The sequence below is a fragment of the Mustela erminea genome, chromosome 5, assembly GCF_009829155.1.
Source record: "Mustela erminea isolate mMusErm1 chromosome 5, mMusErm1.Pri, whole genome shotgun sequence".
NCBI lineage: Eukaryota > Metazoa > Chordata > Mammalia > Carnivora > Mustelidae > Mustela > Mustela erminea.
In genome coordinates, this window is record NC_045618.1 from 61415833 (window position 1) to 61430714 (window position 14882).

The 14882-nt window shown below is 42.3% G+C and overlaps 1 long non-coding RNA gene across 2 annotated transcripts in view; it reads left to right on the forward strand.

Annotated features, from left to right (window-relative positions):
* The first annotated feature begins 1234 nt into the window (after positions 1–1234).
* The window catches only part of LOC116590905, a 41245-nt gene continuing 27597 nt past the window's right edge, over positions 1235–14882 (forward strand). For both annotated transcript variants that reach the window (XR_004285784.1, XR_004285783.1), the window contains exon 1: positions 1235–1315. This is a non-coding gene — a long non-coding RNA (uncharacterized LOC116590905). The remainder of the gene's footprint in view (positions 1316–14882) is intronic.

Below are 14882 nucleotides of genomic sequence, written 5' to 3' on the forward strand. Positions count from 1 at the left end.
TCTCCCCCAGGCCTTTCCTCAGCCCCGCCCCTGAGGCTTGACCCTCACCACAGGTGAAGCTCGCTTAGCTCCTTCAGCAGTAAGCCTGGTGCTCAACCCCACCCCCTTCTCATCCCTGTTTCCCTGTCTTCACGACCTTGTGGCTATTTCTGGCTCCCTATTCCCCCAAGTCTCCCCTGTCCATCCTTAATAGGGACTCCAAACACTGCCCTTCCCCACTGTCATCATGGTCCCTGACTCAGGCCCCCAGCCTTGAATCTGGAATAACTGCCCCAGTCCAGCACAGAAGCAGCTTCTCCTGACCCCGCCTGATGAAGTTTGCGTGACCTGCTCCTCTTCCCACTTGAGACTCCAGCTTCTCCCCTGCTCTGGGTCCCACCCCCAGCCTGTACCCTCACTTGTGCTCACAGAGCTGTCAGTGGAATCCAGACACCTGGCAGAAACTTCTCACCCTGTCCAGCAGCCCTCCTAGGGTTCACAGAGCAGATTCAAGTTCCTGCTTTTTCTGCCCAAAGGGATGGAGCTCCATTTCTTAATCTCGCCTGCTTCTGTGCACCCTGCATCCTCCAAGGCTCTCCTGGGATAACGGAGAAGGAGGAGAGCTTGCCTCATCCTTCCGTCTGGCACACCCCGGGTTCTATTTGGTCAGCTAAATATTCCCACCAAAAACTGATATAGGAAGCAAGAGCTGGTCAAATCTTCAGAGTTTTGGCTGCTCCTGTTTTCTGGAGTTTATGATGACAACATTGCCACTTTCTGACCACCTACTGAGTGTATTAAGGGACCCCCAGAAAGGAAGATCATCACCCTTTCCCCTGGCTTATCTAAATCCCAACCCTGCCATCAAGACTCAAGCCCCATGTAGCCAGGGGCTTAATTAAGAGCCCACTTTTATCACTTGCCATGATTTTCTCACTCTGTGATTGCTATCTCCAGAAAGAGACGGAGATGTCAACTCCGTCCCTATGATCAGCTCTGGTGCACCCCAGGACACTCCAACCAGTCACATGCCAAGAGAGGGGGCGACTCCCCTTTCCAGGGGCGCTCACGTTGTATGCTATATAGATGGGTGCCCAAGAAGATATGGGGATGCAGGTCCTTCATGCCCCATAAGGCCACCACAAAGCTGTTCTTGGCCTAGTAGTAAGGACACACTGTCCTGCCTCTGGATGAAGACAGGAGTCCATCCTTTCAGGAACACACACTAAAACAGTGCCTCTCCTATTTCCAGATTTTTTGCACTGGGAAAAAGGACTGGAGTAGAGTCCCACCAGGGGCTGGCTAACTTTTGACTTTGCCAAGAAGCTCACTGACAGTAAGTACCATCTACTATCAACATCATTTCATTTATAAACGAAATTTAATTCTAATAATATGGGAATGACAGTGATAAATTACAAACAGATTTTGCTTTTTAAAAAGCTTTTGTTTTGAAATGTTTGCAAACATAAAAAAATTGCGGGAATAGTACAATGAACTCCTATATGCCCTTCCCTCATATTTCCAAAGTACTAACATTTTGCCGTATTTGGTTTATTCTCTCTGTCTCTCTCTCTCCACACACACACACACACACACACACACAGAGAGAAAGTAGTCTCTATACAAATAAATTTATTACCTAAACTATTTAAAAGTAAGTTGCACATATGGCATCTCTTTTTTTTTTTTTTTATTTAACAGAGATCACAAGTAGGCAGAGAGGCAGGCAGAGAGAGAGGAGGAAGCAGGCTCCCTGCTGAGCAGAGAGCCCGATGTGGGGCTCCATCTCGGGACCCTGGGATCATGACCTGAGCCCAAAGTAGAAGCTTTAACCCACTGAGCCACCCAGGTGCCCACATATGGCATCTCTTAACCTGAAATACTACAGTACTATTATCAAAATCAGGAAATTTAATATCTTTGATACAGTACTATTATTGAATCTATGTACCTTCTTCAGATTTTGTCAGGTGTCCCAGTAATGTCCCCCTCCCCTGCTGCTGCAGCTCCCTCCTCCCTCCCTTCTTCTCCTCCCCTGCTCCCTCCTTTCCTCCTCTTCACTCTTCTCCACTTTTCCATTCCTCTTCCCCTCCCCCTTCTTTCTCTTCTTCCTTCTCCTCCTCCTCCTCCTAAGAGCTATTGTTTTCTCTGGTCCAGGATCCTGTCTAGGATCGCATACTGCATTTAGCTGTCATGTCTTTTTAGTCTCCTTCAATCTGGAACAATTCCTCAGTTTTTCTTTGTCTTTTATGATATTGACTTTTTAAAATTTTAAGTACAGGCCAGTTATTATGTAGAATATCCCTCAGTTGGAGTTTGACTGATGTTTCCTCATGATCTTATTCAGGCAGTGCATTTTTGCCAAGAATACCACAGAAGTGATGTGTCCTTTCTCAGTATATCACATCAAGAAGCACATGACATTGGTTTGTACTGTTTTGAGAAATGTTAATTTTGATCACTTGGTGAGAATGGTGGTGACTGTGTTTCTCCACTGTTAAATTACTATTTTTCCCTTTGGAATTGGTAAGTAATTTGTCAGGTGAATTAACAAGTCTTTGAAATGAAATAAAATTGGCTTTTTGGAAAACTCATTCCATAGTCCCTGTTTTCCTCGTTTGCTCATGTCTGTTGAAAATATCTTCAAATTGGCAGTGATCAGGGCACCTGGGTGGCTCAGTTAAGCATCTGCCTTCAGCTCAGGTCCTGGGATCAAGCCCTATGTCGGGCTTCCTGCTCAGGGGAAAGCCTGCTTCTCCCTCTCCCTCTGCTGCTCCCCCTGCTTATGCTCTTTTTCTGTCTGTCTCTCTCTCTCTGTCAAATAAATAAATTTTTTAAAATATTAAAAACAAACAAAACAAGAAATCAACAGTGATCCATACACTGGCTCTTAAAAATCACTGCACGAGGATGCAAGCAAATTCTTTATCTAACAAATACTTGAGTACTATATAGGCCATGTACCTCAGAGGAAAGAATGGTTTACAAGCAGGACCAATAAATAAAATGATCAAGTATGGCACACCTCTTTTATAGAAGGTCTCTGAACCTAACTTCGGATTTGCTGAAAACACAGGGGACAGAGGAACAGGCTGAACAACACAATGAGGAAGTAATCACTACATCCAGAATGTGGAACATTCTGTAAGAAAGCTGGCCTGGGGCACCTGGGTGGCTCAGTTGATTAAGCATCTTCCTTTGGCTAAGGTCGTGGTCCCAGGGTTGTGGAATCAAGTCCCACATTGGGCTCTCTGCTCAGTGGGGAGCCTCCTTCTCCCTTGCACTCTGTCTACTGCTCCACCTGCTTGTGCTCTTTCTCTCTCTTTGTCTCATAAAAAAATAAATAAAACCTTAAAAAAAAGAGAAAGCTGGCCCGCAATCTTCAAAAGGACAATGTCTTGGAAAAAGAAAGAAGAGACTAATCTGGATTAAACAATGCAACAATTCATGAGCTTGGATCGCACCTGATTAAAAAAAAAAAACTGTAATTAGGGACAATTGGGGAAATCTTCATATAGACTAGTATTAGATGATACTATGGAATTATTGTTGGTTTCATAGTTATGTAAGGGAATACCTTTATTTTAGGAGATGTATGCTAATGTGTTTAAGGGTAAAGGGGCATGATGTTTGCAGTTTACTTTCAAAAGGTTCAGCAAGGGACACCGGATGGCTCAGTTGGAAGAACATGCAACTCTTGATCTCAGTGTTGTGAGTTCAGACCCCGCGTTGGGTGTAGAGATTGCTTAAATAAATAAAACTTAAAGAAGTATTTTTTAAAAGATTTTATTTATTTATTTGAGAAAGAGAGAGCATGAGAGGAGAGAAGTCAGTGGGAGAAGCTGACTCTCTGCAGAGCAGGGAGCCTGATGTGGGACTCGATCTGGGGACTCCAGGATCATGACCTGAGCCAAAGGCAATCGCTTAACCAACTGAGCCACCCAGTGCCCCTTAAATAAATAAAACTTAAAGGGGCACCTGGGTGGCTCAGGTGGTTAAGTGTCTGCCTTCAGCTCAGATCATGTGACCTCCTGGTCCTAGGATAAAACTTTACAGAGGTCTTCCTGCTCAGTGGGAGGGGGAGGGGGTTCTGCTTCTGCTTCTCCCTCTGCCTCTCCCCAGCTCATGCTTTCTCTCCACCCACAGTTCGTCCTCTGTCTCTCTCCCTCAAATGAATAAATAAAATCTTTAAAATAAATAAGTGAAACCTTAAAAAAAGGTTCAGCAGAAACTCATGCATATATATATAGAGAGAGAGAGAAAGAGCAAAGTTGCAAAATGTTCAAAATTGTTAAAGTTTGATAGAGAGTAGGGATGCTCATAGTACTATTTTTTTTTTATTTTGACAGAGATCACAAGTAGGCAGAGAGGCAGGCAGGGGGTGGGGGAGGGGGGGAAGCAAGCTCTCTGCTGAGCAGAGAGCTTGATGGGGGACTCAATCCGGGACTTGATCCTAGAACCCTGAGATCATGACCTGAGCCGAAGGCAGAGGCTTTAACCCACTGAGCCACCCAGGCACCCTCATAGTACTATTCTTTTCAACTTCTCTGTGGTATTGGAATTTTTGAAAATCAAAGATTAGAAGGAAAAATATATAGGTGTAATTGTGATTAATAAAAATAAAACTCCCTTTAAACTGTTCCTGAATTTATGGTGTGCCCAGGTGGCTCATTGGGTTGAGCATCTGACTCTTGATTTCGGCTCAGGTCATGATCTCAGGCTTCTGGGATTGAGCACTGCATAGGGTTCCACACCCAGTGGGGAGTCTCCTTTTTTCCCTCTCCCTCTGCCCCTCGCCCTGCTCATGCATGCTCTGACTCTTTCTTTCTCTCTAAAACAAAATAAGTCTTAAAAAAAATGAAGTGTTGCTGAATTTACAGTATTTTTTATTATTGTAAGTTTTCTCTACTAGTCTCTCCTCACTGTTACATGTGGAGAAGTTTCTCCATTTTTTTAATATTTCAAAAGGCTCCTAATTCAGCCTAACTGGAAAGTATCTGGATAATATATGAGACATAATACAAAGTTCATATCAGTTTTAACTTGAGTATTTATCCAAGAAAATAACCATGCACTTCTGTAAAGATTCAGTAACAGATTCATTCATCCCAGTGTAACAATACGTTAGTGAAGAAATTGCATATAATTTAAATGTACAACTCTTTATTGCTGGTTAAATAAACTATGGCCCAACCACCTAAAGAAAGGAATATGGCATGGGCATTGAAAATGTTGTGAGATCAACCAGGTGCTGACAATTGTTGAGGCTGGATGACTTGTGTATAGGAGCCCATTATTTTTCCTTAATTAAAAAAAAAATTGCAGAACAATGTTTAACAAGTGGAAGGATACTGGCACAGTATATTTAGCTTATGGAAAAAATAGTATGTACTGTCTAATCCTACTTTTGTTAAAAAAAAAAAAAAAAAAAAAAAGACTAGGAAAATATACATCCAAGTGCCCAACCTTTGTTATCTTTCCTGGTTGGGCTGACAGTTTTTATTTTCTCTTATTTCAACTTTCTAAAATTTACTGAGCGAGCATGAGTTACTTCTATATTAAGAAAGGACAATAAAAATGATGTTTGAAAGAACGTTACTGAATTACCGGAATGTTTTCTTCTGCCTAGTATGACCGAGCCCTACTGGGGGTCCTCAGGGCCTCAACCAGATGTGGTACCGTCCCCGGCCACAAGGTGGCAGTGCTGCTCGCTGAGGGGTCCTCTTTCGACAGAGCACCCTGGGAAAGGAGGGCCCACAAAGTGTCTTCTGCCACCCCCCACCTCCATTCCCCTCTTACCATGAAAACACAGAAGCACTCCCTGAAAAAAAAAAAAAAAAAAAAAAGACATCCTGGTGTATACAGGGGCTCCTACCCTCTCTGAACCTAGGTTAGGTGTGCAAACAGTGCCAGCCCTGAAGATGGCAGGTCGGAAACGTTCCTTTCCTTGGGGATACTGGGCGGAGAAGCCTTCCCCCGCAAACAGTTGTCTAGTTGTTTCTGGATGTGGCAGAGCCGCCAGATTGAGAGAGAGAGAGAGAGAGAGAGATCGAGAATGTGTTAAGGATGTATTCTGCATGTTTTACGGATTGTGTCACTTTTCTTGTTCGTGTGAGTGTGTGTTAATATTTAGAACATGTTCTTTTATTTCAAAACAATATGGATAGAACGTTGAAGAAAACATAATATTTACTTCATATCCAATTCTATCGGTATTTTCTTCTGCTTTTCAGTCCACACATTGTTCATCATCATATTGGAAATTCTTGCTATACCTTCCTTTGAAGCAGGATCAATGCACCATAGAGATATAATTTCAGCAAATAACTTAACCAATATGAAGTGTATTGAATAATGGTATCCTTTTGTGTTATGCTCTGTGGGCTTCTAAAAAAAAAAAGTGCTTTATCTACAAAACAGTAATGTAGCTGTATTTATAAAATTGTTTCCCAATTAAGAAAGTGTCTAATAATTTATAAAAGTGGACATTTGCACAATGTTTTTTTATAATTCATCTAGTGGCTTAAAGTATAAAAATGAATGTTTTTAGTACCTTCACGGAGTTCTGCAACCATCACAATCAATTTTAGCACTCATTATACTGCTGTCTCCATTAGCACTCAGTCCCCATTTCCCCCACATTCCCTCCCCAAGATCTCAGCAAGCGCTAATCTGCTGTCTCTATAATTTTACCTGCTCCAGACATTTCATATAAATGGAATCATATAACATATGTTCTTTAGTGACTGACTTGACATTATGTTTTCAAGATTCATCCATATTGGGGCACCTGGGTGGCTCAGTCAGTTAAGTATCTGCCTTTAGCTCAGGTCATGATCTCTGGGTCCTGGGATCAATCCCTGCATCAGGCTCCTTACTCAATGGGGAGTCTACTTCTCCCTCTCCCTTTGCTGCTTCCCTTACTTGTGCTCTCTCTCTCTCTGTCAAATAAATAAATAAAGTCCTTTAAAAAAAAAAAAAAGATTCATCCATGTAGTCACATAACCAGTAATTAAGTCCTTTTTATTGCCAAATAATATTCCATAGTATGAAATTTTACTTGTCCGTTAATTGATGAATATTTGGGTTGTTTCCACCTTTTGGCTATTAAGCCAAGCACTTGTTGTTATCTGTCTTTTCTACTAGGGTGAAGTGGTATTTCATTGTGGTTTGATTTGCATTTCTGTGATGGCTAGGATCCATTTGCATATCTTTGGTGAAATGTCTGTTCAGATCCTTCGCTCATTCTTTAGTTGGATTATTTGTCATTTTAATACTGGAATGTAAGAGTTCTTTATATACATTAGATACAAGCCACTTACCAGACTTCTGATTTACAATGATTTTATCTCGTTCTGTAGACTGTCTTTTTACTTTCCTGATAGTGCTGTTTTTCTTTTTTTAAGTATTAGGCTTTTTTTTTTTTTTTTAAAGATATTATTTATTTATTTAACAGAGAGACGGAGTAGAGCAATAGAAGGAGCTGGAGAAGCAGACTCCCCACTGAGCAGGGAGCCCGATGCAGGGGCTCCATCCAAGGACTCCAGGATCATGACCTGAGCCAAAGGCAGTCACTTAACCATCTGAGCCACCCAGGCGCCCCAAAGTGCTAAAGTTTTTAATTTTGATAAAGTTTAGTTTATCTGCTGTGTTTTTCTGTTACATGTGTTTTGTCCACTCCAAGGTCAGAGATTTCTTCCTGTACTTCTTACAAGAAATATATAGTGTTTAAGGTGTGAGGTGGGAGTCCACTTCATCCTTTGTAACCCAGTTGTCCCAGTGACATTTGTTGAAAATGTTGTTCTTTCCTTAGTGAGTTGTCTTGGCACCCTGGCTGAAAATCAACTGATTATAAATGTAAAGGTTTACTTCTGGATTCTTTTTTTTTTTAAGATTTTATTTATTTATTTGACAGAGAACACAAGTAGGCAGAGAGGCAGGAAGAGAGAGAGGGGGAAGCAGGCTCCCCACTGAGCAGAGAGCCTGATGAGGGGCTCAATCCCAAGATCCTGGGATCATGACCTGAGCTTTAACCCACTGAGCTACCCAGGTGCCCCTACTTCTGGATTCTTAATTCTATCTATTACTCGATGTCTATCCTTATGCCAGCACCACTCTGTCTTGATTACTATGAATTTATAGTAGGTTTTGAAATCATAAAGCATGAGTCCTCCAACTTTGTTATTTTTCAAGATTGTTTTGGCAACACTGGGACCCCAGAATTTCCATATGAATCTCAGAATCAGCCTTTCAATTTCTATTAAAAAATTCAGCTGGGATTTTGATGTTGGTTATGTTGAATCTATAGATTGATTTGAGGAGCAGTGGCATCATAACCATATTAAGTCTTTTCATCCATGAACATAGGGTGTCTTCTATTAATTAAGTGAATGCCTGATTTTTTATTTTATTTTTACTAGGCAGGAAGCTAAAATATCAGTTGGTTCTAGATCAGTTTCAAATATTTAGGTACCTTGAGTAAAGCCACCTAAGTATATGGGTGTCACTTGGCATAGCTTGAGGATATCAGACCCTCCCTGTGCAGAACAGTTGGGAAGAAGAACTTGGGATTGCTACCACAAATGCTGGTTTTCTTCTTTAAGAAAGCTTGGGTAAGGCTTCTCCTCGGAACTTACTTTCCTTACTTGTAAAAAAAGGAAACAGCCATGATTACCACAATCACTTCAGTAAAAAATTACTGAATGAATTTTTTTAAATATAGTATACAAATAGACAAAAGAGGCCACCTGGGTGGCTCAGTGGGTTAAGCCTCGCCTTCGGTTTGGGTCATGATCTCAGAGTCCTGCCCTCAGCGGGGAGCCTGCTTCCCCCTTTCTCTCTGCCTGCCTCTCCACCTACTTGTGATCTCTGTCAAATAAATAAATAAATAAAATCTTTAAAAAAAATAGACAAAAGGGGATGCCTGGATGGCTCAGTGGGTTAAGCCACTGCCTTCAGCTGAGATCCTGATCCCAGGGTCCTGGGATTGAGTCCCACATCGGGCTACTTGCTCAGAGGGGAGCCTGCTTCTCTCTCTGCCTCTGCCTGCCACTCTGCTTGCTTGTGTGTGCGCACCTTCTCTCTCTGATAAATAAATAAAAATTTAAAAAAAAAAAAGACAAGATTTGAACAGATACTTCATTAAAGAAGATATATAGGGATACCTGGGTGGCTCAGTCAGTTAAGCATCTGACTTTAGCTCAGGTCATAATCCCAGGCTTTTAGGGTCACCCATGTTGTGTCCCCCACTCAGCAGGGAATCTGCATGTCCCTCTCCCTCTGCCCCTCCCTTGTCCCCCCTCCCCCCCCCCGCTCATGCAAGCTCTATTTTTCGCTTTCTCTTGCAAAGAAATAAATGAAATCTTTAAAAAAGAAGATAAATAAAAATGGCTAGTAAACAAATGTAGATATGCCCAATATCATTAGCCATTAGCGAACATGCAAATTAATATGATAGACCGTGATAGGGGCACCTGCATGGCTCAGATGGTTAAGCATCTGCCTTCAGCTCAGGTCATAATCCTGGGGTCCTGGGATCGAGCCCCACATTGGTCTTCCTGCTTGATGGGGAGCCTGCTTCTCCCTCTCCCTCTGCTGTTCCCCTGGCTTGTGCTCTCTCACTCTCTCTGTCAAATAAATAAATAAAATCTTTAAAAAAAAAAAAAAAAGACCATGATAAGATACACACCCACCAGCATGGCTAAAACTTGAAAGACTGACAATAACAGGTACTGGTGAAGATATGAAGCAAATAAACTCTCTTTCACTGCTGGTAGTAGTATTAAATGGCACAACTGCTTTGGAAAACAGATTAGCCTGCCTGCCTGCCTTCCTTCCTAAAAAGATTTTAAGTAGGGGTGCCTAGGTGGCTCAGTTAGTTAAATGTCTGCCTTCAGCTCAGGTCAAGGTCCTGGGCTTGTGGAATCGAGTCCCATGTCAGGTTTCCTGTCAGCAAGGAATCTGCTTCTCCCTCTTCCTCTGCCCCTTTCCCCTGCTTGTGCTCTTTCTCTCCCTCTCTCTCTTTGCTCTCTCTTTCAAGTAAATAAAATCTTAAAAAATAAAAATAAAAACTAAAAAGATTTTAAGTAATCTCTACACTCAGCAGGGGGCTCAAACTCACAACTTGGAGATCAAGAATCTTGTGTTCCTCTGACTGAGCCAGCCAGCCTCCCCAGATCTGTAGTTCTTTATAAAGTCATCATACATAACATAACAGTAATTCCACTCTGTGCTATTTACCCAAGAAAAAGGAAAATATATATCCACAGAAAGATTTGTGCTTGAATGTTTATAGCAGTTTTATTTGTAATAAGCAAAAATCAGAAACAACCCAGGGGCACCTGGGTGACTCAGTCATTAAACATCTGCCTTCGGCTTGGGTCTTGATCCCAGGGTCCTGGGATCAAGACCCACGTGAGGCTCCCACTCAGCAGGATGCCTACTTCTCCCTCTCCCACTCCCCCTGCTTGTCTTCCTTCTCTCACTGTCTCTCTGTCAAATAAATAAATAGAATCTTAAAAAAAAAAATCAGAAACAACTCAATATCCGTTGACTGGAGAATAGGTAAATAAATTGCAGCACAATCAATACAAATTAAAGATAAGTCAATAATTTAAAGGAACAGGGGTGCCTTGGTGGCTCAGTGGGTTAAAGCCTCTGCCTTTAGCTCAGATCATGATCCCAGGGTCCTGGGATTGAGCCCCGCATCTGGCTCTCTGCTCAGCAGGGAGCCTGCTTCCTCCTCCCCTCTGCCTGCCTCTCTGCCTCCTTGTGATCTCTGTCTGTCAAATAAATAAATAAAATCTTAAAAAAAATAATTTAAAGGAACAAATTACTGATACACACAATATACATGAATCTTAAAAACTGTATGCCAAATGAAGAAGCCAGACACAAAAGAGTACATAATGGATGAATTCATTTATATGAAATTCTGGAACAATCACAACTAAGCTATCATTACAGCAGGTCAGTGGTTTCCTGGGGACAAAGAGGGAGGGAGGACCAACTGCAAAGAGGCTTGGGGGAACTTTCTGAGGTGATGGAGATATTCCATCCTTCTTCACTGGAGTGGTCGTTGTATGTGTGTATACCTTTGGAAATATTCATCAAGCTGCTTTTAATGTACCCGATGTACCTTTAAATTAATATACTTAAAATGGGTACATTTTGTTATATGTACATCATACCTCAATAAAGTTGATTAAAAAATAAGTCCACCGGGGCCCCTGGGTGGCTCAGTGGGGTGAAGCCTCTGCCTTCGGCTCAGGTCATGATCCCAGGGACCTGGGATCGAGCCCCACATTGGGCTCAGCGAGGAGCCTGCTTCCTCCTCTCTCTGCCTGCCTCTCTGCCTACTTGTGATCTCTCTCTGTCAAATAAATAAATTAAATCTTTAAAAAAAAAATAATAAGTCCACACTTGGGGCGCCTGGGTGGCCCAGTGGATTAAAGTTTCTGTCTTCAGGGGTGCCTGGGTGGCTCAGTGGTTTAAGCCTCTGCCTTCAGCTCAGGTCATGATCTCAGGGTCCTGGGATCGAGCCCCACATCAGGCTCTCTGCTCAGCGGGGAGCCTGCTTCCCCCTCTCTCTCTGCCTGCCTTCTGCCTACTTGTGATCTCTCTCTATCAAATAAAATAAATAAATAAATAAATAAATAAATAATCTTTAAAAAAAAAAAAAAGCCTCTGCCTTCAGCTCAGGTCATGATGTCAGGGGCCTGGGATCCAGCCCCACATCAGGCTCTCTTGCTCAGCAGGGAGCCTGCTTCCCCTCTCTCTTTCTGCCTGCCTCTGCCTACTTGTATCTCTGTCTGTCAAATAAATAAATAAAATCTTTAAAAGAAAAAATAAATAAGTCCACACTCAAGAGGTGGCTATTACAAGAGCTTCAGGCATCTCTGTAACTTCTCTGTCTCAGGCACTTTACTGATTATCATAATGAATATTAGAAATGGGTTTTCATTAAAAACTTTAAAAGACCATAAGGATTTATAATCAATAAATTAGTAAATGGCTCTGTCTGTATTGTTCTAAGAATCTAATGCGATAACATATGTGCAAGTAGAGTTTTGATGGGCTTTACAAGTTAAGTCTTGGCTTGTTAAGTCTGAGATCTACCCCCACCAGGCTTCCTGATTTCCAGCCCTCTTACAATCCTGACCTAAAGTCTTGAGAGGTCCCTCTGGCTATCCCCTGCCAAGGTCTTGCCTTGCTAATGGTTACTTCTAGGCCTCACCTTCTGAAGGGCCTTGATCCCATGGAGCATGATGGGGAAACCCTTAGGCTCTGCCTTGTCTCTGAGTGCCCGAATGGAATTGGAGTTGACCTCTATCTCTTCACCCTTACCTGTGGCCCCAGCATGCTTTTTGCTTTGACTGGCCTGGAGTTTGTAAGCAGGCAGGACAGCTTCCCTGCACTCACACAGCCCTTCTTGTGGACTGGCTGTTTGTGTGCCCCTTCAAATTCATGTATGGAAGCCCTTAATCCCATGATGGGATGGTATTTGGAGGTGGGGCCTTGGCCAGGCAATTGGGCTGGGATGAGGTCATGAAGATGAGGACCCTCATGGTCAAATTCATGTCTTTGTGAGAAGACAGAGAGACCAGAATGTGCTCACCTTCCCCCAGCCACCACCACCAGGTGAGGACACGGCAAGAAGGTAACTACTCACAAGGCAGGACTAGGACCCTCACCAAGACCCCAGCCATATGGGCAACCTGATCTTAGACTGCCCAGCCTCCAAAACTAGGAGAGATACCTGTTGTTTAAGCTGCCCGGCCTGTTGTAATTTGTGAAAGCAGCCTGAGCAGACTAAGACAAACATCATCCTGGCAGATAGGAAATGAACTGTGACCCTTCCTCTACAAGTCTCAACTCCCTTATGTCTCTTAAATTTAGACAAATTCCTCCTGAATATTCCAGAGCCACCACCAAAGGCCCGCCCAGCCTTTTCAGGCCCCTGTAACCAACCCTCCTGCTCTCCAGTGACCTCTAACCTACACCCAGATGTTCCTCTGACCTCACCCTAGTGCCACTGGGATTTCACATGGTCGTCCAGGCTGACCTGCCTGACTCCTTGTCTCTCCCTGAACTTTGAGCATAGAGACCTGAGACCCAGATTCAGCTACTGGAGCATGACCACTGCTTAGGGCATAGGTTCGCCAAACCTTAAAAGACACCCACCCACAATGTCTGGCCCACCCAAGACCCAGGCCCTTGGGGGTTCATACTCTAGTGTCTCTCCTTAGGTATAAATAAAACAGCGTCCTAAATAATTGTCTTGTCCTGAGCTTTTTTCACCTGAAGTTACTTTGAGCAGTGGTTGGGAGTGGCTGGGCTTCCCTGTTCTTTCCCACCGAGAGAGCAGAACGGAAGAGTCCAGCAACAACGATTCCCATGAGCTGTGTGATGTGTATGCCCGGGCTGGCCACTGTGACCTCCCCTCCCATCATGGGGGCTGTGTAGACCAGAGCCGAGGAAAGTTAAAGCTTCCCAGACCAAGTGGCCTTGTCCTTAGAACAACGTTTTTTAGGCAGATGGAAATATAAGGACTTATTTCTGAGTGTGTGTTAGGTCGTAATATTTTTTTCTTTTGAACAGACTGGGACCATATTCTTTCAATTCAGTAAGTATTCTTTGATGACCTACTCTATGCTGGGCACTTTGAGATCACTGAAAAATAATTCGGCAATTTGTAGTTTTTTGCTTAAAAGCATAAAATCTTTCCATGTCAATACATAATGATCTGTCATTATTTTTTCCATCATTGTAAAACTTTAGCACGGTTAGCACTTTAATGCATTTTCTGCTCTGATAAATATGGAATTGATCACAGTACCTCCAACTATTTCTAACACCATTATTGGGTGGGATGCAATGAACAGATTTCCTAAGTCTAGGGAAGTAGGCAAAAGCAGGGTTATGAATTTAAGTCATAGGATCTTCCTCCCCAATGGGTTAAAACATTTTTCAGTTTTACTTTCTACGGTGGATCTGTAAAAAGTATTAGATTGGTACAATTATTTTTGATCTACGTGTTTGTGATAGCTGATACTAAAAGGAATTTGTTGGGCTTGAGAGACAACATGTGGGAGGTGAGACAGGGCTGAAGAAGATAGGCCCTGAGCACCTAGGACATTGGAGGTCATGCAAAGAGTCATGGAAGTCATTGTGGGATTTTAAGCAGGAGCCAGATTAGAATTCTATTTTTTCCAGTTTTATTGATATAGAATTGATATATAACATGGTATTATGTTTAAAGTATACAATGTAATGATTTAATATAGATATATATATTGTGAAATGATTACCATGTTTAGTTAACACCCATCACTTCACATTGTTACAACTTTATGTGTGTGATGAGAACTTTTAAAGATTTCTTCTCTTAACAACTTTCAAATAAATAACACAGTATTGTTAACTGTAGTCGCCATGCTGTACCTTACGTTCCCAGAACTTATTTACGTTATAACTGGATGTTTGTACCTTCTGACCCCCCTTGCCCCATTTCCCTCACTCCCTACCCACTGGCTCTGGCAACCACCAATCTGTTTTCTATTTCTGTGAGTTTGTTATTTTAGATCCCATATATAAGTGAGATGATCCAGTTTTTGTCTTCCTTTCTGGCTTATTTTGCTTAGCATAATATCTTCAAGGTCCATCCATGTTGTTGCAAATGACAAGATTTCCTTCTTTTTTGTGGCTGAATAATATTCCACTGTATAGATAAATATCACCATTTTTTATCTGTTCACCTGTTGATGGACATTTAGGTTGTTTCTTTGTCTTGGCTATTATAAATAACATTGCAATGAAAATGGTGGTGTGGGGGTGCTTGGGTGACTCAGTCAGTTAAGTGTCTGACTTAATTTTGGCTCAAGTCCTGAGATCAAACCCCA